This window comes from Myodes glareolus, chromosome 16 (genome assembly GCF_982192425.1).
Source record: "Myodes glareolus chromosome 16, mMyoGla1.1, whole genome shotgun sequence".
In the NCBI taxonomy this organism is placed as follows: domain Eukaryota; kingdom Metazoa; phylum Chordata; class Mammalia; order Rodentia; family Cricetidae; genus Myodes; species Myodes glareolus.
In genome coordinates, this window is record NC_142041.1 from 12,553,318 (window position 1) to 12,581,158 (window position 27,841).

Sequence of the window (27,841 nt, forward strand, 5' to 3'; positions counted from 1 at the left end):
GGCCAGCGGGCGGGCGCGGGGCGGGGGCGGCGGCCGAGCGGGCGGGGGGAGGCGGCAGTGGGCGCGACGTCGGCGGCGGCGGCGGCGGCGGCGGCGGCAGCGGCGGCGGCAGCTGCAAGTTGAGCTGCAGGGGCAGCGCATACACTACAATGGCTGCTGGAAAGAGGCGTAAGGAAACAATTTCCAGGCCCGCCGCGTCCAGCCCGAAATATGAGAAAAAAATTATTAGAAATTCCGCGGGCGGTGTAAAGGCGGCGGACGGGCCGGAGGGAGGATGTTAAAGCCCCGCGGTGAGTTCTCCCGGGGTCCGGGACGGCGGGGAGGCGTTTAGCGGGAGGAATATCAGGGTTATTTAAATTATGGGACTAGCCGAGGGGGCAGAGGAGCCGCGGCGGCGGCAGGAGGAGGAAAAGTTTGTGCTACTCCCAGCCCCTGCTCAGGACCCCAGAGAGAAAAATAATAATAAAAAATCAAATAAAATCGTGCGGCGGGGCTGCGAGGACTCCCGAGGTCGCTGCTGACAGGGCAGGGGGCTACGCGTCTGGGGACCCGAAGGTGAGGTCGGTGGGAAAAAAAAAAACCCTTTTATTCAGGGTCTGGAAAGTTTGAAAAGTTTTCCTCCTCCTCCTCCTCCTCTCTGGTACTGTGAATATTGTGACAGCGGCAGCGGCAGCAGCGAGAGCGGAAGACATTAGAGACCCGAAAAATAAGGGAAAAATTAATATAAATTCGGTTTTGAGAGGAAACTCTCCGCATTTTCCACCAAAACATCCCGGGGGAAGGTCGCTTCCCAAAGGGCCTGGCGGAGACCCGCGGTCGGCAATATTTGGGGGGCACTGGGAGTGACTTGGGGTAACTTTGCCCCCTTTTCCGAAGAGGTTTTTCTTTTCTGGAGAAATGCATTTGTTTTTGCCCTCTGCCCAGGTGGGATAGCCGAGTCGGGGTGCGGGGTCCGCGGGGCGCCGGACCCAGCAGGGTGGCGGCGGGGGCGTAGGGGGAGGGGGTGCTAAATGAAAGCAGGAGATCGGGACGGAGCAGGGACAGCTTGTTGTCAGTATCATAAACAACCAAAATGGAGGGAGAACTCAGGCATATAACCAAATAAAAATTGTTAAAAAATCGCAAAAAATCCCTAAAAATCCGGGATGCTCCCCCCTTTCTCGCTAAAGGTAAAAGTGTGAACCGCCTTTCCCCTGAAGTCCATTTTGACTTTGCAGGGACCAAGGAGTTAATATTTATTTATTTTTTAAAACTTTCGAAGGGCAAAAGCCTTTTATAACTCCACCGACAATGAGAAAACGTGAAAATCCAATGCAAGAGAAGCAGGGGGAGGGAGGGGGAGGTGGTAGTGCAGAAACTGCTAAACTTATTGGTAATGTGGACTGATCTGAGATAAGATAAACACGATATTTGCTATTTTATAACTCCCTTTTAATGATCTTTGCGGGGTTTGCTTTTTTTGGTAGGAAAGAAAGTGATGCCATTTTCTTAATAGAGTTAATGTGTGTGATTGGAAGAATAAACCTTTGCGGCTTTAGATTGCATTTTCGTCGCATTTATGCCTCAGGTTTTGTTAGTGGCTCCCTCCTTTCTTTAAACTGGGCTCTCCAGAGGAGGGGTGGAAAGGTGCTGTTGCCCAGAGAGACTGGAGGGCGAGACTGGCGAACCTTCTGGGGAGGGGTGGGGAGTTGTTTGGCTTCTCCCTTCCTGACACGTTTGCTTCACCTGTTCGCCCTCACTAAGGAATGTTGGACTGAGGGTTTCTGGGTTTATGTATCTAAAAGGATGGTGCCTCTTACATCACATTGATGGTAGTGGGAAAGTGCTGCTGATGTTGGTTCCACGTGGGATCTGGGACAGAGCAGGGCATTTTAAAGGGACAGCCTCTCTTTTCTTAGGGTTTGCATCACCTACGCAGACTTACTGTCTGCAGACCAAAGGCAGAGGTGCTGGAAGTGTGTGCTGATGGAAGAGCCTTCTCTTTCCATTACTGAGTGCACCCACGTTTAGGAGTATGGAGGGAGAGGAGGGGTAAACAAGCCGGGCAGAAGATGGATATGTGTGTGGCTTAGTTCTCATCCACGCTGTTCTTTTATGTAACGAGCCCTCCCAGAAACTTTTCATGTTACATTGCTTTTCTCTGGAAGCTGATTTTGGAAGGAATTGTGGAAAAAATGGAAATACTTGAAGGTGTGTGGTGTAATGGTATAGCATTATTGAACAGTTATGCATTCTGTGCAGTGAGATCAAAGAGCCATGTATGCCCCTAATGGGGGTTTACAGCCATTTTGTAAAATACCTAATATTCAGTTTGGCTTCAGGTACATTGAGGACTTCTGGTTGAAAATTACAGGAAAAGTGGTGAAGATTCTTTAACATTGTAAGCAGTAGGCATTTCTGGGGAGGCGGGAGTGGCTCTCGTGAAGACCATGGAAAACTTTACATATACATCCATTTTTCAAGTCCACCCTATGCATATGTTGTAACTTTACCCTTTGGAAGTGAAAATGCTTGAAAATCCTGAAACCTATCAATTTGCATCTTTTCAGTTGAAGTGATTTGTGTTTAACAGGAAATGTTTACTGATCTTTAGCCCCCATCGGCTCTTGTGCCTTCGATGGCCACAGTATTTTCAAAAGGTCAAATGTGTACATTGTTAACTGTACTGGTACTTGAGATGAAGACTGATCTGGACTGGAAACAACTCACATTCGGTTTCCACAGGCATATGGAGTTTGGGAACTACATCTCTGTGTTGCTTTGTTTTTTACAGTTTGTAGAAATAGATCCGAGTTAGAACTGAATTTCTGGGCTTCTTAGGCAATGTTCTCTTTTGCCATACTGTATGAAAGTTATTATTTTGAAGTCCATTGTGTGTTAGTTCCTGTTTCTAACTGAACATTTCTCAGCACCTTTCTGTAAATACCTTCACGAGAATTCTGTCAGTGTCCTGCGAGCATCATCCTGTGGTTTCCCACTTGGGAAACAGCCACAGCTTTCTAAGAAGTCACTAAAGAAAACACAGTGTCACAAATCATTATTATATCATAATGGCTTGAAAAGAGATTAAAGTATCATTGAAGAAGATAGCCCCTCCCCACTCTAACCTTCTGTCCAAAGGGTTCAGAAATTCCTGCATCACTTCGAAAACCTCTGAAGTTTATTTTGCATTTTCATTGTGTTTTGGCTTAAGATAGTTACTTTGACTATAAGTAGTCAGGATTGTGCTTTGTGCTTAAAATGCACCAGACTTTTGGATGCTGAACAGTTGTCACTTCGACAAACCAAATACTAATACCAATATATTCAATGTCAGTCAAAGTCAAGGCAGGTTTTTGCTTTTGGTTGTTAGCTCATTGAGCTATTAAGTTGTTTGGGCGCTTAAAAAATAGGGTTCCATTCTTCATTGTCAGCTTCAACAGAACTTCTCCTATTAAAGGTTATTCTTTCTCATATAGAGTGATATAAACTTTATGTTTGGGTTTTGTACAGCCAGTTACTTTTCTAAATTAGAAAATGTGCTCAGAATGCCCAGATTAAAACCTGTGAGTCTTAGAGTCTCGTTTAGATAGAGAGTGTCACAATAGCTGGATTGAATTGGTTTTTAAGGTTTTCTGATGCCTTAGAAATCCTACCTGTTGAACGTCCTTTGTCTGGAAGTCCTATTAAATTATACCAGTTTACAAAATTATCTAAGGGTATCTCCCGCTCCACTTAAGGTCAGAGAAACCTCACCGATTTAGATTCCTGTCTGAGACTTAGATGCCCAGTGTTGCTATTCAGAATTCTTAAAAGAATTTTTCTGCGGTGGTAGATGATTTAGTGAGTGTGGGCTACTACTGATAAAACTCCATATCTGTGTATTTATTATAATCAAAATATTTCAGTAAATATATTTTATATCTAAAATAGTGAATTTGTCTATCAATATAGTTGGAAATTTTAAGAATGCTGTTTATGTTTTAATATCAATCAAATATGGGAATTTTCCTTCATTGTTATTAGAGTCTTTATTGTTGTTAAATACATTTTCATATAGTATCCTGGAATTTTACCTAAGAATTAAATTGTTGTTTCTAAATTAAATGTCATGTTCCTATTGTAACTGGGATTTTAAAAAACAGACAACCAAAATCTATGTCTATGGCTGCCTTTGAAGTTTGTTTTCAGTAATCATTTTTCTCAAGTTGTGTAATCAGAATGTTCATCCTTCTAGGAATATTTTGATATTATTATTTGTAATTTTCTACTTTGGGAATTTAACATGTAAAAAGTTAACCTGTTACATGTGAGGGGGAGAGTTTCCGAAGAAGAAAAGTGTGTCTGTTGGGCAAAAGCTAAGCAAGTGGGATCTGTTCAGGGTGAAAGACAGAAGCCCTCCCTTGAGCTATCATTTCAAGTGTTTGAAGAACCTTAGAAACATTTTTTTCTGAAACACTGAATATGTTGAAAGCATGTCTGTCACTGCTTGGAAACAAAGGCAGACCTTTAATTTCTTTAATTTTAACAAGAATTAATGTAGGCAGCATATTTAAGCAATTAGTAAGTGTTTAGGTAGGCTTAGAAAAGTGTTTACAAACAAGTTCAGTGCAAGGGCAGGGTCCATGGTTCCCTGAGATTTCAGAACTCATGCAGAAGAGCTCTTTGCCATCCCAACACAAAGACACTTTAGAAGTGATTTATTGTTGCTTTTTTTTTGTAATCATATCATTGTTAACTTTTTTGAAACTCTCAAATCTGAAATCTGCTGTTAATGCTTTTCCTTCATATCAGGGCAAATTTATATCTCATTTGAAAATCTAATTTCTGATTTAATTTGAGAAAGTAAATGAGTGTTTCTAGATTATAAATTTTTATGAAAGGTTGGTGTGTAGGTGTTAACATTTGACATTATGAGAAATATGTCTGCAGAAAAGCCCAGTAGAAATTATGAGAGGCATAGTTTGAATTTTACTTTTCAATTTATTGGCCTTTCTCCCTGAGGTTTGCATTCTACCTGGTGTGTCCTCCTGTCTGTGTGTCCTCCATACAGGAGAGAATTGACCAGGATATGGTGATGCTAACTCTCAGAGACATTTGAATGTTTTTGGGTTCTGATTTTGTTTATGTATTGGTGTTTGTTATTCTTAAGGCTTTTACTTTTTATAATGCATATCAAAGTACAGAAAAGTTATAAAACAAATAATATCTCATTTTTTAAAAAGGGAAGTAGTGTGATGTGACATTAAAATTGTTAGTGTTTCAAGGTCCCAGTGTGCCTTGTAAACAGAGTCCCCGCAGGATCCTGGTGTTGAAACTACCCAGAGTCTGTGTTGGGGTCTGAGGGGACTGCCTATGAAATGGGCGTGCGTGCACAGGCTGACTGTCTGCTCCTGCAGCCCAGGCTGGTAGCAAAATCAGTTTGCTAGGAGTATTCCTCTGCCTTGTTTTTTAAATGGAACGTTTTTCTCATTTAAAAATCATAGAAAACTTAAAATGTGAAGATACTAGAGAACAAAATGTGGTTTTGGTGCCATTTAAATATAAGACTTCTGACCATCGAAGTGTGCTCAACATCAGTGTAAACTAAATGTTCAAAATAATGATGAGAGGCTGGAGAAATAAGAATTTCAGAATAAAATAGTGATTATGATAAACTTAAAATTCAGCTTATGTGAATAAAGCACAACCAGCTATAAAGCAAAAATCACAAGTTTACAAAAAGGATATCTGAGTGTTAATTTGGGGAATTTTATCAGAGAATAATTTTAGTGTAAATTGCTGAATTTGTAACCACCTTTTTAAAATTAGACCTTCAGAGCCTCTGCCCCTTCTCTCTTTAGCTTTGGATTAAACTAAATTCTACGAATGATTTGTAGTGATGATTTGAAATGCTTTTTTTTAACAGAAAGAAAAGAAGAAAGTCATTTTCTGCTGTTTCTAAAAAAGATTTTAAAGAGGATTTAAATATGTAGTTCTGTGAAATAGTCTGAGAGCCTTAGGAGGCGTTGAAAATTGCCTTCCTTGTTCTTTACTGGAAAGCTTAAAACTTTTCTAGGTTAGTAAAATAAATTTCAAAGCCTCATTCTAAGAATAGTTTTGTTCTGTGGATTTTTAGGGGCAATTTGAATAATTTCTTACAACCTTGAGAACACTTTAAAACCTTTCACAAGATGCAGATAAGAGTGTTCCACAAATGAGACTTGATTTTCAGAGTATTTTAAGGTGTACGCTGCTGATTAAAGACGTTTCTCTTTCCATTTACTAATTAGCTATTGATTTTCTGAAGGAGAATTGAAGCCTTCTCTGTGTTCTCTAGAATTCACCTTTAGTTTTGCAGCCAGCTCTGAGTCCTTCCTGCAGTGGATATAGTGCATTGCAGGGTCTTGAGATCTACCTGTTTTGAGAACGAGAGCCTCATTTTACACTTTTCAGTTGTTCATATTAAACTATTGTCCCAGACCAGTGTTGGTGTACTGCATGTAGGTTGTTTATGGTTTTTCTATGTTACTGTGTCTGAGTATGAGAATATTCTCACAGTAAATGATGCAGTTGAAGAGCTGCCGCCTCACACTGTAAAAAGGAAAAAAATCTACTGTCTGATCAGTGAGCACTGGAATCTTTAGGATACATTTTTTTTTGGAAACTAAAAATCAATTTTTAAATGAGGACTCTAAGTCTTTTGTCTAAAAGGCAGAATCAGAAAGTGTAGTTGTCCATTCTGTTTCACTGAAGATTCATCAATGGATTGTTCTAGATGGAGAGAACTTTAGGGAACCAAAGCTGGAAGCTTAAGGTTGTTTAACTTTGCAGGTTCAACACAGCACCGATTGAATTTTAGCCTGCTAGCTTTTCTCAGTAAATTAGTTTTATTTTCTTGTATTGTCTTAATGCTATAATTACAGAGCCCAAATTAGTTCTCAAAGTGCCCAAGGAGTTACAATAAAAGATTCTATTGTATCATCTTAAGGCAATGGAGTAAAGTAGCATTTAAATAAGAGTGTATTCCCTTTCTTAGGTTGCCTTTTACATTTTCTAAGGACAATTTATATGAGGGTTCCATTCTGGAGAAGAGAAATTAGCTCTTCTGCTTCGACCTGAAACTTAATTATAATTTTTATAAGTTTATGGAAATTTTGCTACTTTGCATGTGATGGGTAAGACCTGTCGTGTCCTTAAAATGAACAGTGGTATGTCCAGTATACCTGGTTATAACCTCAGCCTCAGACCCTTAAAACTGCTTAAGTAAATGTCAGAAAATGTTTTTCCTGTGTTTTGGTGATTTGTTATTGTCTGAGGTAATTTAATTACATAAATTTCTATCTTGGTTGTGTTTCTCTTCTAATATTAATATTTTATTTGAAAACTGTCGGAAAGTTGTGTGATCTCAGCATTAAGATAGAACTGGACGGCCGAGAAAATAGTTACAGCAGTAGTGGTGGAAGCAGCCCTGTTGGCTCTTTCTTGGCAGAGTTAGAGGTTTCCAGAGAGCAGACGTCCAGGTGAGTGCAGTGTGCATCGGTCTGTAGGACTGGGTGACCACATTCGCTCTACTTTCCCGAAGCAAAACCTATGCATCCTAAGAAGGGATGGCATGCAGAGAGCCAATTTCAGTCTGCTCTGTGGGCTGGGCACGTCAGCCTTCCCAAGGATTTCTTTCAGACTTCTAAAGAAAGGTATAAGGCAGTCCTCAATAATAATTGTCATGCATCATGGTTTAAAGGACTGTATGTGAAGATGTGTTGCCATAATTGGTTACCCAAACTGAGATGAAAATAAACCATCATATAATAAACTTAACTGGAAAAAAAGAGAGATTTAAATATTTATCTGAATAAATTGATTTACTGTTGAAAGCGACAGAATTTTAGCCGAAAGAATTGTTTTCGTTTCTGAATATGCTTTTAAGTCCTAGAAGTTTGTAAACAAAGTAATTGTTAAAATAAAATAAAGTCTGGCAGTCTGCAAAAGGTCTTAAGCATTTGTCTTTGACAGTTAATAAACATATTTTAAATGGCCAAAATTGCATCAAAGATCTTAAGTATCTTCAATCATATTAGTTGTTTCTCAAAGAAAAGTGTTAACAGATAGCCTGGTGTTCGGCTGTACATCTGCCGTGTTTGGGAGCTTTAACTGTTACGTGTTTTCTCAGACAGTGCTGCTTCAGTGCCGGGTAAAGGCACTGTTCTGAGTGTTTTCTTCAAAAGTCCTCTTTGTGGATATTATAACTCCATTCAGTTTTATTAAACTTTTATTTCTTAAGCGTGCCCCTGTTCTCACTGCATTCTGTTCTTAAAAGGGAGCCGTGTTCTGAAGTACCTTTGCCCACGGCTCAGGTTATCTCAGAACATGGCTATAGATATAGCTGCTCGGCTCCACATTGGCCCAGTGTCATACTTGAATGAAATGATACTCAATTCACCCTTTCTTGGTCACAGCAAGCAAAGGAGAAAGCAGCTTAGGAGAGCAGAACGGGTCCCGTCCCGAGGGTGACTCATAATGCCTTTCTGCAGCCCATGGTCCCTCTGCCAGAATGAAAAGGAACTTGTTAATTAAAACCAAAATGCCCGTGTGTCTGCGAACTTTTTTCCTAATCAGGATTCAGACACACTGGTGTGCTCCCCTTGGCATCCAAGTGTGCTTGCTGCTTGGCTCTGCTGTGCTCTCTCTGCTGCCACCCTGTGTATGGCAGTGCTGCGGCAGGCACCCAGCTGCTGTGTTAGCCAGTGGTGAGGTTCTGGAGCACCCGTGGGACAGGACCGTGCAGGGAGATGAGCACGGACGCTCCTGTGTGTGCCCTGCCTCTGTGTGTGGTGCTGCACTCCAGCTAGGTCTCAAAAGTTCTGCAGCTCACAACTGCCGTGTTCGGCTGCCAAAAGTGAAAATTTGGGAAAACTCTAAAGGTAAATGCTGTTGTCTGTCTAATCTGCCGTTTCACTAAAATGAAGCAGCGCTGGGCGAGTTCTTCAAGTGTGGCTTGAAACTGGTCAAATCAGAAAGCAGAGGTCCCGAGCATGTAAAGATGAGAAGTGTCATAAGAGTTTTTATTTTAGCCAAGTTATAATTACAAGTTCTTCCTAGTAAAAGCAAAACCAAAACGATCGCACACAAAAAGAGACTGTTTCTGCTTAGGAGGAAAGGAAACTTAACTTGATTGGTTAAGTTCTGTGAATCACTGACCAACATGACTTTTAAATTATATCATCGTCGTATTTAAGTATTAATGCTGTGCTTCAGCCATAAAACACTTGGGCTGGATCGCAGCAGCATCCGTGTGCTTTTACCTTTCTTGTTTCATTTTCCAAGCAGCCTGAGATAGGAAGTTCAGACTGAACGGGTGTACAGCACGCACTGAGTGAGTCTCAGTATGAGCAGAATACAAAAGCTAATTATAAATTCATTTGTTGGTGTAGAACGGTTATGTCAATGCCAAGATTAACATATTTAAGAAGTAATAAATTTGTTGCAAGAATTAAAATTGGAGGCTTAACGTTTCACTGATTCACTCAGGTTAGAGAGTGTTGTGTGAATATATTTATATGCATACATATATATAGAATTGGTGGAAAATGTATGTGCTTTCTAAGGGAAAGTAGATTCAGAAATATTATAAATCTAAACTTTGTTTTACAGGAAGGATCTCAGACATAGTTCATTTGAGTCAGATTTACAGCCAAGCCACCTGATTTCTGGATGGTCACTGTTTCTTTCAGGAGTTTTGGACAGCTTTGCTTCAGTAAACAATGTAATTCTATATGGTAGCAGTGGAAAGTATTGCTTAGGTTGGTTAATTTTCGATATTGAACTTCTAAGGCCAGAGTGTACTGGTGGCCCTTCCCTCCCAGGAACTGTAAAGGAAATCCCTGCAGTGTGTGTGCTGTCTACCCCCTGTGAGAAGGCCAAGCGCAAGAGCGTCACTTGGGCAGTCCTGTGATGATCCCCATGTTGAAGGGTTGGACATTTTTTTCAGCTCCGTAAATATCATTTTGAATTTTTAAAAAATAACTGGTATGAAAATGTGATTAAATTTTGAATCAGTATTGGAATGCTATCACCTTCAGAGAAACTTTTTAAACATTTATTTGCTTCTCGTTTCTTACTCTTCATAGAAACCTCAAGGTAAAACTAGACCGGCTGACATTATTTTAACAAAGCATTGTAAACAGCTGCACAGATTTGCCTACAATCACAAGAATTTACACTGGTTTAAAAGACAGACTGCAGCTTCCTTGCCTTCGCTCGAGGGCGGAGATGGTCATTGGTACCTAAAGTTGACCATTCTGTAGCGAGAGACCAGACTGACTTTGTTTTTTACTTCGCTTCCTGACAACTAAAACTTGATTCTTGTGCTAAGTGGGAGTTGAAGCACCCTTGCCACTCCTTTAGGGTACCTGTGTTCACTGCCTCAACTTTCGCTTGCTTTTAAAAATGCCAGTTAAGTGGTGGGCGGAAGTACAAAGAAACACAAAGGCAGTATGTTTTTAAATGTCCAGAGAATAACTTAGATATCAAACGCTATGGGAGGAAGAAGGGAAGCTTGAGCTGGGCCTTGGAAAAGGCTTGAGTTAAGAAAGAGGCAGGAAAGAGAGGGGATGACATTTAGGTGAAAGAAATGGTTTCACCGGGAATAGGAGGCAGAAATGTGTTTCTCACCTGGTGCGCTGAGACCGCCATACTGGTCCTGAGGGAGCCCTGCGGGGCAAGAGGAAGTGGGTGTGCTGGGTCTGACCAGGGCAGGCCCTCACATGATCCTCTGCTATTTGGAGTGCTCAGGTATTCCCCGTCAGGTCCGTGTTCACCAGAATTCTGGGTATTTATTGTCAACAGTGACTGGTTCTCAGCAACCCCTATACCTTACAGTTTAGACATCTGGCCTCTCCTCATAAAACCACTCATGGTCACTCGCTTGGAATCAGAATTGCAGTTTGACACTTCTGCTGTAGGGGCATATTCGCAGTGGACATGTGGAGAAAGGACAGGAGAGCCAGGCTCAGAGGAGCAAGGGCATGCAGCTCTGTGAAGGTCTGACCTGTGACTGAGGATCAGGATGGCAGTGGGCAGGAACAGCAGAGGAGGATAACCAATGAGACAAGGGCTGTGCCCTGTCAGTTCTTCGGTGGGCTTTTATCCTGGCTGGGAGAGAGGCTCGCTGAGTCTTAAGCTGGGTCTTTGGTGGTACACTGATACTCAGGCCCTGGGCTCAGTCCTCTTCCTGCAGTCTCCACCAGTAGTGTCCGCTGACACCTTTGCCTAAGACTCACCAGGCCTCCTGCTGCCTTTCCAAAGCAGGCTGTGCCCTCTGCACAGTCCCTGCCTGGCGTTTCTTTGCTTCTGGGTTTCTATAGTGTTGCCCAGCACTTCTTCTGAGCCCTGGGGAGACTATACCTAGCTGTCTAGCTGTCCGGCTAAGGTGGCTGTGCCATAAGGCTGTGTATGACATGAGGCGAGCTGCTGGAGACAACCTGTCAGGCTCCCCCTCCCATTCTGGAATTTCCCATTTTTCCTCTCTGCTTATAAACTGTGCTCAAATTTTCTTCCATCAAAAAAGCAAAACCCAAATCTTAACCTCCATTCCAGCCCCTCAAGTCTCTTTTCCTTGGTAGTGCCAACCTCCTGAGAAAAGAGTTTGTGTTTTGTATGTGGTCTCATTCCTTCTCCACCCCATCTCTAGACATCCAGCCTATCACAGAAGAAAACAGCACCCTTTTCCTAGGAGGCATACCTAATCGCATCTTTTTGTTATCACCATGGGGTGATCTTTGGTGCCATCATCTGCAAACTCTGCTACACTGCTGTCAAAACCGGTTATGGGTGCAAGGATTCATTTTGCTGCTTTCTCAACTTTTGTCTATCTTTAAAATGGCCTACAACAGATTTCAGATGCTCTGTACAGGCGGCATTCCCCGTAATGCTGTGCAGGGAATCTGGTGCCTATATGCTACAAGCATTGTGGTTCTGTCCCGAAAGGTACCCGGTAGTGACGAAGACAATTTACATGCAGTCCATGATGCTCACAGCTTTCAGGAACTGAAAAAGGCACACAACCCGTTTTGAGACTTTGGCCTTGCTGTGAGGATCTCAGACCAGTCACCTGATATTCTACTCCACTGAAGATAAACACTTGCTTCTTTAGCACGAGACGGATATACAAATAGCATTGTAATACATAATTCCTGTAGTATGGCTTTCCTCTAAACAGCTTTTTCTTTTTTTTTTCTTTTTTTCTTTTTTTTTTTTTTTGAGGCGGTGGCAATAATTGCTCCTGGGGACGTCTTCCTAGGCAGATGACTTTTATCACAGAGCTCCTAACCGCTGCACAGGGTTTGCTCACTTTCTTCCCCGCCACTCGTCCTACAGACTGCACAGATGTTCACTATCTGTCTGGTTCTCAGAGAAAGAAGAGATAAAAGCTGGAGGTGCACACCTTGCCCTCTACTGCCAGCTCAGGAGGGAGACCGGATACACACAGATGGAACTGAACTCCTAGACGGTAGCAAGGTGGCTGGACACAGGCACCATCGCTGCAGCTCAGAGAGCAGCCCACTTGTCTAAGGAGCTGTGCTTTTCACGGGGTTCTGCCTGACGCGTAGCTTTCGAGGAGCCCCTGTCCTCTAGCCACGGGCCTTGAGACTACAAGGTGAGAGGACAGCAGTCACCGTCATCCTGCAAAGGGCACTGTACACGCGGCTCAGGAGCCCCACTTACTTCTGGGCTGGCAGTCCCCAAGGAGAGCACAGGGCATTCGGGAAGGTGGCCCTCTAGCTGGTCCCCTAACTTGTTCCCTTTGTCTCTAGTGTCTGAAGTTTCCCCTCACAGGAGCAGGATTGCTGTCTCATTATCCTGCCAGGTTTTTCCAGGTTGTTCCTCATCATTCAGGCATCTATTCTTTTGTGTTTGCTGCTGTCTTCGAGGGTCCTTGTTCATCCAGCCCCTCAGAACTGTGCATCTTTGGATTCCTCCTTCCTGACTTCTACCACCTGTCAGTCTAAGGAAGCCCTGCTTGCGGTCTGAGGAGAGGATCTGGCTTAGTACCTGACCCAAAGCAGGCACGGTGCAGTCTGCAGTATGTGTAAAGCCCAGGAGGGAAAGACTGACGTGTAGGGAGTTGGCTTATATAGAAAGACGCATGGGAGACCACGAGAGAGGCAGAGGTAGTGGTTTCATGAGCGTGAAGCTGCACATAGCACAGGAGGAACCTGGTGCTCAGTGAGAGGGTGTGCAGAGGGCTAGGAGATCCAGCAACCTGCAAGTGTCAGGAAGTGCTGGCTTGCCGGTGAGCAAGGACAAGTGGAAAAGCAGTGCCACCCAGGGAAAGTGCAAAGGAAATGACCAAACAGCAGGACTCGGGAAAGCAAGAGGCTAGAATTTGCACAGTGGTGGCACTGAAGATCACCCCACGGTGATAACAAAAAGATGCCACTAGGTTTGCCTCCTAGGGAGAAGGTGCTGTTGTCTTCCGTAGGCTGGATGGTAAAGGATGAGACCACGTACACAACACAGACTGTTTCCCCAGGAGGTTGGCACTGCCAAAGGAAAAAGATGCTTGAGGGAGGTAAAGCTAGAATATTTGTGAATAAAATATCCACGGAATTGGTGAATAAACATGATTATCTAGTTTCCTCCCAGTTGTTCGCTAGGAAGGTTTATAGTTCTTATGTGGCCATGTGCATAAATCATTGTTTACTTCTCTAGTAATTTTCTTCAACTCAATTCTTAGGTATAAACTGAGTGGGCAAAGAGATAAATGTCTATGTTTTCCTTAGCACGTCAGTCACATGGTCATTTGGACCTCTAGGAAGACTCAGTGACCAGGTCGGACATGATGGTGTCTGTATCTCAGCCGTCAGCGCCACCCACGCTGTGTATGCTTCTGTTCCTCACCCGTGTCCCTCATTGCTCCCCTTAACCGTCACCTCGGTCATCGTCGCCTTTGCTGTCTTCCTGGACCCCAATCCTGTTGTCCAGCCTACTGTTTTTACCCAAAGGACTGACTCAGAAGGTGCATGGTGCGTGCTTTACCACCGCAGTGTTAGGGAGGTGCACTGGTATCGTGCTTGGCTGCTCAGAGCCCATGTCCTCCACCATGTTCAGGATCATCACCATCATTATTGTACTCTGACATTACAGGTTTGCCTTAAGGTAGGAAGAGACTCATCTGTCAAAGCAAACTAATTAAATTTGGCAAAGCAGGAAAATGAAAAGGAGATTGTGCACATTACCAAATAATCATTTTAAAATGAAAATGTAAATTGGCACTGGAGCTATCTGAAAGACTTCAGCTGAGGCATCTGAAGTATCGGGACTACTCACAAGACCTGACCAAGGTGCCCTGACGTTACCCCAGACACACCACACACTCGCATGGTGCTTTCTCTTCGGCCCTCCCGCCCCCGCCTGTGACGAAGGACAGTGATGTCACTAAGTAATTAAAAGGCAGCGAGTGCAAGGTGACAGCGGGTCCAGTGCCTGTCAGGATTTGAGCCAGAGTTACTCCCCAGCTCTGTCTAGAACATTCTCTCCCATCTCTCATCTCTGGACTCTGCTGTTCCCCTAAGGAAAGCTCTTTCCAAGATTACTAAAAGCTCTGGAGAGCCAAGAAAAGCAGAGGGGGGGGGTGGCGGATCTTCTGGGGTGGCAAGAAGTAAGGAGGGCTACTGCCGGAAAGGGACATCTGGACCAGTAGTCAGAGCCAGTCTGGAGGCAAAGAATGAGGGAGCTCTGGGAGAACCGCCCTGAACAGTTCCTTCCTGACGTGTACCCTTTCCCTCTGAGGCAGGAGAGCTTATTGGGACTTCATCCTGTGTAGTAGCCCCCTTGCTCCTCTTGCCTGGCTCTCTGATGGTGTACTCCCGACATTGGGTTCCTTCCCACACTCCTAAGGTCCAAAGTGTCTCTACCACTGCTGTTCTCCATACGAACCTTGAGCTCTGCTTATTTTTATTACGAGATACACACACATGTGTGTGTGTATGTGTGTGTGTGTGTGTGTGTGTGTGTGGCACTGGCTATCGAATGCATCATCTCACCCATGCTAGGCAGCATCCTACCACTGAGCGACATCCCAGCTCTCACCCTGCTCTTTCAAACCTTTGATGGTAGCATGGCCTCAGACTGGCACCTAGCCTCCACATACGCCATCTGGTAGCCCTGAGCCCTCTGCTAGGCCAGACCCCAGCCCAGGGCTGCCTCCCTTACAGCCTCACCTGAGGCCCCCAAAAGCTGAGTTTCCTCGAAGTACCCCAAGAGGAGGAAGACGAGATAACCTGAGGCCCAACAAACCTCGTTGCCAATGATCACCTTGATAATTCAGGCTGCATCCTTCCGTCCTCAGGCTAAAGCTGGCCCAGGTCATTCCCTGGGTCTAGGCAGCGTTTCCGCTTCTTCAGGGATGGCTGTGAGAGCTGGAAGAACTCCATCCGCCACAACCTTCCCTCCAACACCTGCTTCTTTAAGGTGCCCAAGGACCATGTGAAACCCCAGGTTAAGGGCAACTTCTGGGTGATGCGCATGCCTGATCCCAGCAGAGGTGCTGTGTCTTCAGAACACTGCCCAGTGCCGGCAGTGGGAGACCTGGGACACACAGAGCTTTTGCCAAGGACCTGAGCCCCTTCATGCTCCGTGGCCAAACCCATCAGGCATCCAAGATTCCACAACCGTCCAGGAAGGGTTTCACATCAAGTTCCTGCTAAGGGACCCAGAGAAAGAATCAACATGGTCCCTGTATATTGATACAAGGGGAAGCAGAGGATATACACTGCACCCCCTTACTCCTCTGAGAAGCCTCTGTGGCCCATCTGCTCCCTCCAGGACCCGCAAGAGTAGAGGGAGAGACTTCCTCAGGGGCAGGGATCTGGCCCCTTCACATATTTCAGGGTTCCCCAGGTCCCATGGGAATGTCTAGCAGGCATTCAGGAACTCACTTTGGGGACAGCTACCTACCTCTTACCCATCTACATCCCCAATGTAGTCATGCCCTTGACCACACTACCTTCCACCTCTTATCCCAGTGCCCGTCTTCAACAGCCCAACCTACTGGACAGTAGGTACTGAATCTCAAGGGTCCCTGGGCCTGCTCTGCAGTTTAGATTTACTCTTCCAGGGAGTACCACCCAACAAGAGCATCTATTGTGTGTGTCTGTGTGTCTGTACGCACCTGCACGCGTGAGAGAGAGACTCTTGGGTCCTGGTTGCTCTTGCTTCAGGCTAACTGCTCTCCTGGGACAGCCTGTGATACTTGGGGGCAGGCAGGAACTGCTTCTCCTTCCCACTTATAGATACCAGATTGATGGAAAATCAGAGCTAGAAGCCTGTCCAAGGCAACAGCTATAAAACACCAGGTACAGCCTTGCTGAAAATCCACGTTAATTGGTCTACTCCAGAGAGGATTATGGTTCTGCTATTGTGACAGATCTATCCATCTACTATTATGACAGACCTCTCCCACACACTGAGGCCGGGTCTGGAAAGACAGCACTCAGCATAGAGTAGTCCTTTTCTTGATCCTCTCAGGCCCTTGTGCCGTCCATCTGTCCGTCCCTCTGTCACCATGCCTTCCTGGCTCTAGGCTGGAGGAAGCAAAAATGAATCCAGACTCAAGTCTTGCCCTTGCTCTGTTGCCTGGGAAGGAGGTAGCACCTTTTGGGGAAAGGGTTAGGAAATGAAAAACTGGAACTCTACATGATTTGGGGGTGATAGAAATAGGAGAGATAGCAGTAAAGGAATTTACAACATTTTAAAAAAATCAACTTTGCTCATTTCCCAGGATCTATTAAATAAGTCGCCATTCAGTGTCTTCACCCTACTAACTCCTGCTCGTGTAAAATTCTCCTGGCTGCTGCCGCTCCTCATTACAGGATGCGTCTCCTGTGCACTGTCTCCCACTGCCCACGACAGCCCAGTGTAAACCTTGCTGTAGAGCTGAGCCACCTGAAGCTGAAAAAAGCTGAGCCCGTTACCCAGACCACAGTGCCCTGTTTGACCTGGATGAGATTTCTCTCACACACCACCAAGTCTCGCTGCTGCTGCTGCTGCTGTGTCCTCTCCAGCCTCCCTCAACACTCCTTTCCTAAGACCCCATGGATCCCACCAAGGGGAACTTCATCCCCATGGTGCTCAGCACACCCCAGCTCTAGTCCTGTTCTGCTCTACCTCCTCTCAGGAGCACCCTCCACCCAGATCTGTTCCTCCTGTGGACTTTCCCTGTCCCTAGCCTGTATTTATTGTGTAGTGTTTTCTTCCTTCTGTTTTTGGTTGTCAATAATGATGAATTATCAGTGCCCCTTTGTTAGATCTTCGCCTGTAGACTATCGAGTGTTGCGTTCCCAGTGACACTTGAAGACCTACGTGAGATGATAGACATTTATTTGTCTCTAAGTTGTGTCTAATGTATTCCTTGATGCCTTTGTGCAGGAGTCGGGGACTATCTGGTCCATTAAGGGAAAATGAACTTTCTAGTCATGACCACAAGGTGGCACAGTGATTACAGCTTCCTGGTATCGTTGAGAATGGACCAAGACAAGAAAAAGGTCTTATCTCCTTAAATGCTTGATATGCAATTAAAAGTCCAGAGAACTTTCAAGTTTTCAATTCTCAACCATTTGTGGAGACAACTGTTTTCTTCATCACCTGGTGGGCCAACGAGGTGGAAAGGGCCCTCCTCTTCCCCTTCCTCTTCCTAGTTTCTATTTGTTTTAAAACACTTGAGTGCCTCCTATGTGTATCCATATTCTAATTGTTGAGCTGTATTGGGCCCCACCTCTCCCTGTGACTGAGTTCCCTCTCTACATCACCCTCACCAGCCTGGTTGTGCTGGATGGGCGTTAATGCCACACAACTCTGGCCAACCCTTGCCTTAGCCACAGGGGAACTATGGGTGATTAGCTGGGGTGGGAAAGGGAGATAATGGGCCTTGTAAGTGGTTCTCAACATGTGGGTCATGACCCTTTCACAGGGGCCACCTAAGACCATCCTGCATACAGATGTTTACATTGCAATTCATAACAGTAACAAAACTACAGTTAAGAAGTAGCAATGAAAATAATTTTCATTCAAGGGTCACCACGACATGTGGAACTGTATTAAAGGGTCCCAGCCTTAGGAAAGTTGAGAACCACTGGGCTGTGTGAAAGAGAGGTACCTCAGTTGTATGTGTTTTAAAGGGCTTAAAAGTCCTCTACCCGGGAAGTGGTGGCACATACCTTTAATCCCAGCACTCGGGAGGCAGAGGCAGGCGGATCTCTCTGAGTTCGAGGCCAACCTGGTCTACAAGAGCTAGTTCCAGGACAGGCTCCAAAGCTACAGAGAAACCTTGTCTCGCAAAACCAAAAAAAAAAAAAAAAAAAAAATAGTAGTCCTCTACCAGCCACAGTTCAGCCCTGGTAAGTTTATCTCTGAACAGGCAAAAATTTTGCCCAAATTGCCATTCCATTTCACTGAAAACCAGATTCTGTAGTTGTGATTTGGGTTTATCTGTGACTGCAATTACCATAAAACCCGTCTACAAACATGCAATCATAAGCATGCACTTCACCAGATACCATGTTACTCTTTGAGTGCATAAGCCTTTTATATGAAATGTTCTTTTGTTTCTGTGTTGACTGTGATCTGTAAAAGAATTGGTATTGGGGAGAGTCAGTCCTTATTTTTATAATGTATCATTATTGTGTAAATGTGTGTATGATATGGGAGAGAAGAGACAGGCATGCATCAGGACACACATGTGGATTTGAGAGGCTATCCTTGTAGAGTTGATCCTCTGCTTCTACCTTCTACATAGTTTCCAGGGACTGAGCTGAGCAGACATCATTACCCACTGAGCCATCTCAGCAGCCCTGGTCCTGTACATATCAGGACATCGTGGGACAGCACTGATTGCTGAGTAGCGTGCTGTATGCAGTAGCTTTATATATTGAGCTCTCAGGACTATAATAAAGACTACAGTAAGCTTTCTGTGACTGCCGCCAATCCTGATGATCTGAGTTCAGTTCCCTAGACACATGGTGAAAGGAGGACCCAACCCCCACAAGCTGTGCTCCCACTTCCACAGATGCCACATACATACATACATACATACATACATACTTACTTACAGTTTTTAAAAGAGGATAAACTGCCCAAAGGTATACTGATCAGGTAGGATTTGGACCAGCCTTTATTCTCAGAAGTAGGTCAGCCTGAGTCAGCGTGAGAATCTGTGTTGGAGCCTTCTCCAAGTAAACTTTGAAAGGAACAGTGTGCAGAGGTGAAGACCAGAAACTCACTGTCTAAGATTATGAAATGACTCCTCCAGCATGTCCCCATGTCACAGCAGGAAAAGGGCTCAGAGGTGTGGCGCAAACTGAAGAGTTTGTGGGTGGTGGAAAGGGGTCTGCCCTCATGGCTGCTGCCCCAAGCTTCAGATTGGTGAATTGGAATCCCTTTGATTATCACCTGTCAGCAAACAACAGAGTGTACAGTTTGATAAGTAAAGAAAGTTAAAGTTGTGTCTAAAAAAAAAAAAAGCTAAGCTGGTTAGAAACCAGACAGTTACGTCCAGCTGGTTCTGTTTCAGCGAGCCACAGGGACACAGCGATTGGCTCCTTCTCAACAGTCTGAGCATGGGGCCAGTATGCAAGTGTCGGGGGAAGCCCTTCAGCCATCTAATCAGATAGCTCCAGGCTCCAACTCCTGCACTTTGCTTGAAATAAAACATATCTCCTACAGTTATCTAGTCCTGCTTCTAACTCCTCCCACCTGGAATACCTGCCCATGTGTGGCTCACACTTGTTCTTTGGGTTACATTTGTCCAGGCTCTAGTGTTAATCAAAATAAAAAATGATAAATGTATAATTCAGAAACATTAAATGTCATCTATTGTCTGTTTTAAAACTAGATGAAGATGCTCCTGGTGGACCATGTGTACCAGTTAGCATGGGATATCTTTCCTTGAAAGATGGTTGCCAGTAAACTCAGTCTTCAGGTCCTGCAATGAATGGGTCACAGTCTACAGCCTAGTGTAAGCTTAGCGTTTAGTTCTGCGATTGAAAATTTATCTTTTAAGTTAGCATACTAAGTAATGGGTGTTACTATAGCAGAAAGTGTATTCATTATGCCTTATCTACCAAGCATCAAATTAGCCATTACAGCAGTCTGCATTGAACAGTCGCCAAACACAAAACCAGTTTTATAATGAGGTAGTTGAATATCCCATGTCATTGATCAAATACTGAAAGTAAAGTCAGAAGGGTTGTATGGATGCACCTTTGTCCAAGTATAAAGTTTAAAAAAAAATTAAATGATCATCAGAAGTCCAAGACAGTTAGTATTTACAGCAGCAGTGTGGAAGCTGCACCCAAACCTGGCAGCAGACACTTCCTTGGTATTTAATAAATGGAATGAATCCTAGAACTATTTATTGTCCACAGCTCTCAGTTCCAGCTCGAGTGTATTCCTGGAACCTTGAAATCATGTGGTATGGTATGCCGGTTCATAAGCAACAGGTGAGCCTCCCTGGCTCCTCCGAGGAGAACAGCTGAGAATGTGGCCCTGAAGCCACTTGGATGTGTGTCTTTCCTACCAGGGCTGCACGCTTCTCGCAGCTACACTGAACTTCCTCACACGGTCTCCCCGTCTGAATGGGAAGGAGAGAGTTTCGTCGTGTTGAGCCATTGCCCTTGTAAAGATTCCAGATTGTCCATTCTTAGAGGATTTTCTCTTGAGATTTCAGTAAATTCATCTGAAGATGTGTTTTTCTCTTCACTGATATTTCTAGTACAAACCCTGCCATTCTGTTTTCTCATGACTTCACTGAGGTACGGTTGGTGTCTATGAAGCAGATAGGAAGCGCACAGTATACCGTTTGGATCCCACTGTAAGGCTGTCCCTGCATGACACACTGAGTGTATCTGCCATTCCTGCTGGCTTATTTACAGCCTTTGTGATTGATCCTCCCTCTCTACCTCCTGTCTTCTCACTGTAGTGTATTTCCCATTTCCTCGACACCTGTTCGTATGAATGGAACCACACAACATGTACCTTTTCTGGCCTGGCTTGTTTCAACAAGCATAAATAATTACTTGGAGATTTATTCATGTTTCTGCAAATATCTGCTGTTCATTCCTTATTGCTGCTCCCCAGCGGATTGGGTCCACATTGACAGGCATTTGGCTTCTATATAATCTTGACTATTAAAACAAAGGCGCTTTGGATATCCACGCACAAGTCTCTGTAAGGATGTATGCTTTTATCTCTTGCCTAAGTAGATAGAAATGAAATGGCTGTCACATGGTAGGCGCATGTTTGACTTTTTAAGAAACCACAACTGTTCTCAAAGTGAATTGCATCATTGTTACCTTCTTTTCATTAGGGGTGTGCCCACTGTGTAATACAATTTCAGAGAGGCCTATTGCACAAGAACTGCCAAACCCAGTCAGCCACTTAGGATCCGTGGAATGAGCTCACTGCTGTTAATTTGCATTTCCCTGATAGCCAGTCATGCCAAACATCTATTCATGTAGGGTTAGTTTTTGCCATTTTTTTATTTTTCCTTTTAAAAAAATATTTTATTTTCAGTTATCTATCTGTGTTTCTCTGTGAGTACATATGTACATGAGCATGCAGGTGCCCACAAAGGCCAGAAGAGGGCGCAAGATCCCCAGTCCTGGAGGTATAGGCACTTGGAAGCCACCTGATATGGGTGCTAGGAACAGATTTAAATTCCTCGCCAGAGCAGCATGTGCTCTTAGTGGCTAAAAGACATCTTTCCAGCCGGTTTATGTTCTCATGAGGGAATACCTGCTAATGGCTTTCTTAGTCTTTTTTTTTTTTTTAATGCTTTTGGTTTGTTTTTGTTTTTCGTTTTGTTTTGTTTTGTGTGTGTGTGTGTGTTTTTGGGGGGGATCCTGGAACTGGCTCTGTAGACTAGACTGGCCTCAAACTCCCAGAAATCTGCCTGCCTCTGCCTCCCAGTACTGGGATTAAAGGTGTCTGCCACTGCCACCACCTGGCTTTTTTTATTATTGTTGTTCATTTTTAATTGTTTTATTGCCATCTTGTTGAGTTTTAGAAATTCTTTTCTAGATAGAAGTTCTTTATCAGGCAGACATTCTGTAAGGGTTTGTCTGTCCTCTGCCTTCCTAGTTTTCCCTTTTCTTGATGTCTTGAAGACCGTTTTTAAGTTTTACTGAAGTCCAGTTTACCCGTTTGTTGTTTTAACAGTTTGTGCTTTCGTTGGTGTGAGCTAATTTACTACTCTTCACAGATAGTTTTGTTTCTAATATTTTCTTCTAAACGTCTTATAACTTGGGTTTTACACCGACTAAATCTTACATTTAATCTGTGATCCAGAGTAAAGTTCTGTATATGGTTTGAAGTATGACTCACTTCATTTCTTGGTATATGGACATCAAACTTTTCCACTGGCATTTGTTGAAAACATAATTTTTGGTAAAAGCAAAATTTTCTAATTATAAAAATAAAATATTTAGGTAATAGAAGAGAGTATTCAGTCTTTATCTTCCCAATCTTGTATTTGTTAGTTACCTAAATACTTGAAAGGGTTTGAATAGAATGCCATAGCTGGAGAGAATGTCTTGGAGGTCAAGAGACCATATTGCTCTTATAAAGGACAGGAGTTAAGTTCCCAGCACCCGCATTGGGCAGCTGACAACTGCCAGTAGTAACTCTGGCTCAAGTTGGGAGGCAAGGTGTTCAATGCCTCTAGTCTCTGAGGACACCTGCATGCCTACACAATGAAAAATAATAATAATAAATATTAAAAATTAGCATTGTATGTTTTCCCATGTGGCCCTAATATATTAAATTATTTAACTGCTCTTTTCCATGTAATTTCATGATTTTAAACTTTGTAGGTTTTAATAGCTGCCATGTTTATTCTGTCATATGTACACTGGGATCCATCCATTTTATTAAACATTATCAATTTTATTCTTAAAATGTATTTTGACTTTATGTTTAAGTCCTTTCCGAGAAAGAGAGAGAGAAAGAGAGAGTTAACTTTCAAAAATTATTTGTCAAGTCCATGTGTTTGGATTTTAAAGAACTTTCTGTATTTCCACAGTATATTCCAGAAAGATTCAGCAGTTTACTATTCCGTCTTCCACCAGCAGTAACTAAGAGACTGAGTCCTTTGTAGCAAGTTCTGTTTATTGTTTTGTGAAACGGGAGGATGTCCTGGCTCCTCTGTTCTTCCTCCGTCTACCACCTTGCTCTTTATTGTTAAGCCACAAAGAGGGCATTTCTGCTCAGCCATGGCCAGCGTGAGGAGGCTGAATTTTTTCATTCTGGGACAAGAAAAGATCAGCAGCTGAGCATACACACCCCTCGTCAGTATAGGGAAACCAGTTTCCTTACTGCAAAGTCACCTGCCTGTCTTTCTGCTTGCCACAAGTCCTTCCCTGTGTTCTGCCCACACTCAGACGCACACTCAGCCTCCTGATCTTTCTGCTGAATCTCTTCCTCCTCTTCCTCCCTCCCCTCCCCTCCCCTTCTGGGATGGTTAGTGTTGGTTATTAGCAAGACCTGGATCATCCAGGAGACAGCATGGGGCACACCTGTGAGGGGTCCTGTTGATTAGGTTAACCGAGGTGGGAAGAGCATCCTAAAAGTGGATGGCACATTCCTTGGCTTGGGTCCCAGAGTACATAAAGAGGAAGAGTGCTGAGTACAGCATGCATGGCGAGCTGCCTCCTACCCGTGGGGGCAGTGGGACCAGCCTTTTCCAGCTGGGCTGCCATGGACCACACCTCAAACTGTGACCCAGAACAAAGCGCCCTTCAGTTGTTCTATCAAGGTGCTTTATCACAGCCATAGAAGAGTAACTAAACCTCCTGTCCTCCCTCCTTTCTCTCTCTAGTTTCCTCTCCCTCCTCTTCTCCCCTCTTTCCCTGCCCTTCTTGCCCCTTCCCCCTTCCTTTTCCTCTCTTCTTCCCCCCTCTCCTCCTGCCGTCTCTCTTTCCCTCTTCCTCTCTTCTGTTCTTCAGTGCTACAAAAGAAACATCATCTTGCTGGAAGCCCTTCACCACCAAGCCAGGCCTCTTTTATGCTTCCTTGCTGCCCCTCCTCTCGTTATTTACCCTGCCTCTCCTGCCCGTAGTTTTATTGCTAAAGTTAGTGTCCTTCTCCCCAAATGACTATTGCTAGACAATGTTTATGAGTTGTTCTATGGCTCTTAGTAGAGCTGTTTTTGTTTTACTACCTTTTCCTTCCTTCCTTGGGAAATTCTGTGGTTTTATCTCCTAGTGGCAATGCTTAGTGGTGTCCACTTGGCTGATTGTGTCTGGGCACAGGCTGCGCTACCTTGGTAGCCACTGGTGTCCACTTGGCTGATTGTGTCTGGGCACAGGCTGCGCTACCTTGGGCTCCCCTCTTACTTATCTTACTGTTTGGCAACACCAACACCGAAGCAGTCTCTGGGGAGTGTTTCTTTTGCTAATTGTCACCTTGTCTTTGGGCCGCTACTCTGGTCATAGCTTTCATTCAAGAGAGCACACTCTCCTCCTCCTGCCTTCCCAAGTATTTGTTGATCTCAGTGCTTTCATCGTGTCCAGGTTTTTCCAAAGCCCCTGATTATTTCATTAGGACATGCATGTGGCCATATCCACAGCACTGGAGCTGCACTGGGTTTGTTTCAGAAAGTGTGGAAGCCACATTGCCCTGCAGTTAGAGGCCATCTTAGAACCCAGGGACCGGTGGGTCCGACCTGGCTGTCTCCGGACGCACACACTGTTTTCTGAAGGGAGAGGGGTCTTAAGGGAACATTCTTCAAGCAAGTCATGAAAAATGAATTGTATCTTTTCCTCCTGGAACTTCCCCGTCACTTGTCCTGTACGATGCTGTTTCTCACTGCTCTCACTAGTGCCACCTCATGGCAGTTTGCTTACTCCTACAGGACCGAGGTCGCATCTGCCGGTACCCAGGTAGGACAGAGCAGTTCTGTGCACAGTGGGTGTTGGGCATATTTATTACCTCAGTGTCAGCCACTCATCTTAATAGAGCAGTAACTGTGTGGAACTGGGATTTGGCTCTCAGTTCCAGATAGGAAACAGATAATTTTCTGTGTAGAACTTGGGGCGTCCCTTTTCTGTCTTGAACATGCTCCAACAGGTCTGTCTGTCTTCATAATTTGCAACCCTGGGGTACCAAGGCTGACTGCACATGAGGTGTACTCAGGAAGACATTTCGATTATTTTTTCCTGTACTGTTGAAGGTGGGTCTGGCCATCAGGAGTTCGCACCCTTCGTGCTGTCACTCACGGGACCCGATTCTTCCTTAGTCTTTGCTCAGAACAAGAAGGGCCTGACAAATGACCTTTGTGACAATGTCATGGGGAAGAATAGGTGTCCTTAGAGTATAAAAGGAAAATAAATGATCAATTTGAAAAATAGCAAATTTATAATACAACTGAATGAAATAAATGCAAATCATCTAGATAACTGTGGCTCAAGTTGTAGATACTCATTTGTGTATTTTCATTTTCCAATATATTCTATTTTGTTTTACATTTGCTCCTAGCCAGGTTTAAGATTGATCCTTCCCTGGAATACAGTACAAAGAATAAGTGAGAATGAACGACAAATACACCATACAGCAGATCAAGCCTGCCTTTTGGAATTCCAAACTAATTCTTCTTTTCTTCCTAGGTTGCCTCTCGGTGCTGCCTTGGTGGGATTGGGCACCCAGAATGCTTCATTCTATGATGATCTATTAATAAGGTGACCTTGCTAGAGTTTGGAACAGGGCCTCAGGTAGGTGGCTTTTATCATTATATGGCATGATTTTCAAAGTGATCAGTTATTCCCGATCCTTAATTATGTAAGCTGTCATAGTAGAAGCTTTGAAAAGCCTGCCACATAATAAGCATGCCACGCAGGGTCTTAGGACTCGCCGTGCTCTGTGATCTGCAGGACTTCCTTTAACCTGTCATCTGTACAAGGCAGAGAACAGCTTTTCTGTTTTGGAATGCATTGCTTCTGTACAGCGTGTTTGTCTCCTCTCGGAGAGCCCACAGATGGGTAAACTACGCCCCAGAACCGCTGTGTGTCCCATTTGCCGAGAAACTCTTACAAGCTGTGTGCGGGTAGAGAAGCACATCAGGTATTAGGCAGGCTCTCCAGAACGGGGCCCATGCTAGAGTGCAGAGCTCAGTAGGACCTGAGCAGCTTCCCACCATTGCTGGGAAGGGGACACACAAGAGCATCTAGATTCCCCAGCTGTAGTCATAACTCAGTGGCACAGAATCGAGGTACAGCAGTATTCGGAACCCAAGCACAGCTGGATTTGAGCCAGGTAAGTCTATCAGCGGGACCTTAAGCCCAAGACAGGAGTTCAGAGTCTCGGACCCCATGACTTCAGGAAAAGGAGCCTGGAAAAGGCCAAAGTGGTTACTCAGTGGGTTCAGACTCCTAAACTGGTCGTCTATGGCCAGTGCCCTCCCCTCCCCCAGCCCTGAGAAACTAGGCCTTGGACTGAGAACTAAACAGAACCTCTTAGAAACATGAAAAGAACTAATCATCCAAGTAAAGGATCATAAACTAATATTAATACCAACAGCATTCTATGGAGAATAAATACTTAAGCTTGAGTTAGCATAAAATTTTAGTCAGCTCTACACTGCAGATAATTTTAATAAAAGTGTTAATGATTGTTTTAATTTTGTGGGATTATCTTTTAAACTGTTATTAATGATGGTATTTTTATTGATAATGATAGGGACTTTTAGTTTTCATTTACTTTTTGAAAATTTTGTACATGTACATAATGTACCAGACCCATCCATCACCCCATGTTCCAGTTCCCCCTAGGACTTTGAATCACATCTCCCTCCCACCTCATGTCCTCCTTTTAGAATTGTGTTATTCTGAGTTCTGTTACTGTGGAGCTATTTTTAGTAGCTAGAGAAAGGAAAAATACTTACTTTTTCTGAACCACACTGTTTATACAAAGCTTCCCTTTTTTGACTTTCTTGTATTGTGATCAGTTGATTTTTTTCCCTCTGATATTTACAGTGACATCCTCATTCTTAACCTCACATATAGAATATTCTCTTCAAAGGCTTTAGAATTCCGCTTGAAATGATTTTTCTTTCCGTAAGACTCTCGTTCATTTCCATACAATGCATCGGGATCAGTACAGGGCACATGTGCTTATGGGTTACGGGGGCAGAGCATGTGAACAAGGACGGTTTTGGAATGTCCACCATTTCGTTCCCAGCCTGCCTGGTCCGAATAGCATGTGCCTGAGTCCCCTGCTTGCACTCTTGTCTCCTGGAGCCACCTGCTGGGGTGCGGAAGCAGTAAGGTTCCCCATGGCCTCCAGTCATCCTGGGCACATCCCGCTTGCCCCACTGTCAGAGCACACTAACCGTTTCCCTGCCTTAGGTTTTCTCTGGTCATGCTTTGCGGCTGGGTGAGGTTTCCAGAGCTCACAACATGCTTCCCTGCTTTCTCTGCTTCAGAAATCCCTTATCAGGGACTGCAGCTTTTCTCAACAAATATTTATCAGGTAGAGCTGGGCAGTGGTGGCACACGCCTTTAATCCCAGCACTCAGGAGACAGAGGCAGGTGGGTCTCTGAGTTCGAGAAACCCTGTCACACAAAAACCCCAAATAAATAAAGTTCATCAGATGACCATAGCACGGCAGGACACTAGCTATGTCTCTTGATGATGTTGCCTAAGACTAATCCTATTCAGCTTGGAGTGGGAATAAAGTTCCCACTCAAGTGGGAATAAAGAAAAGTTTTGTTTCTAGATGTGATTTTAACCCTGACAGTCGCTCGATGTAGCACAGGGTGCACAGGCTAGTGGCAGGGGCAGAACCTTTCGTGAGGACTGGGTTCTGTTCTGTATCCATGCATTGCCTTGTTCC

At 44.2% G+C, this 27,841-nt stretch overlaps 1 protein-coding gene and 1 pseudogene across 2 annotated transcripts in view; both read left to right on the plus strand.

The window, feature by feature from the left end:
• Window positions 1-100: 100 nt before the first annotated feature.
• Window positions 101-27,841, plus strand: part of Plag1 (PLAG1 zinc finger) — a 43,064-nt gene continuing 15,323 nt past the window's right edge. For both annotated transcript variants that reach the window (XM_048420347.3, XM_048420349.3), the window contains exons 1-2: window positions 101-290; window positions 25,617-25,721. The gene's annotated coding sequence lies outside the window, so the exon portion shown is untranslated. The remainder of the gene's footprint in view (window positions 291-25,616; window positions 25,722-27,841) is intronic.
• On the plus strand, window positions 13,447-16,144 carry LOC146891395 (forkhead box protein H1 pseudogene; annotated as a pseudogene).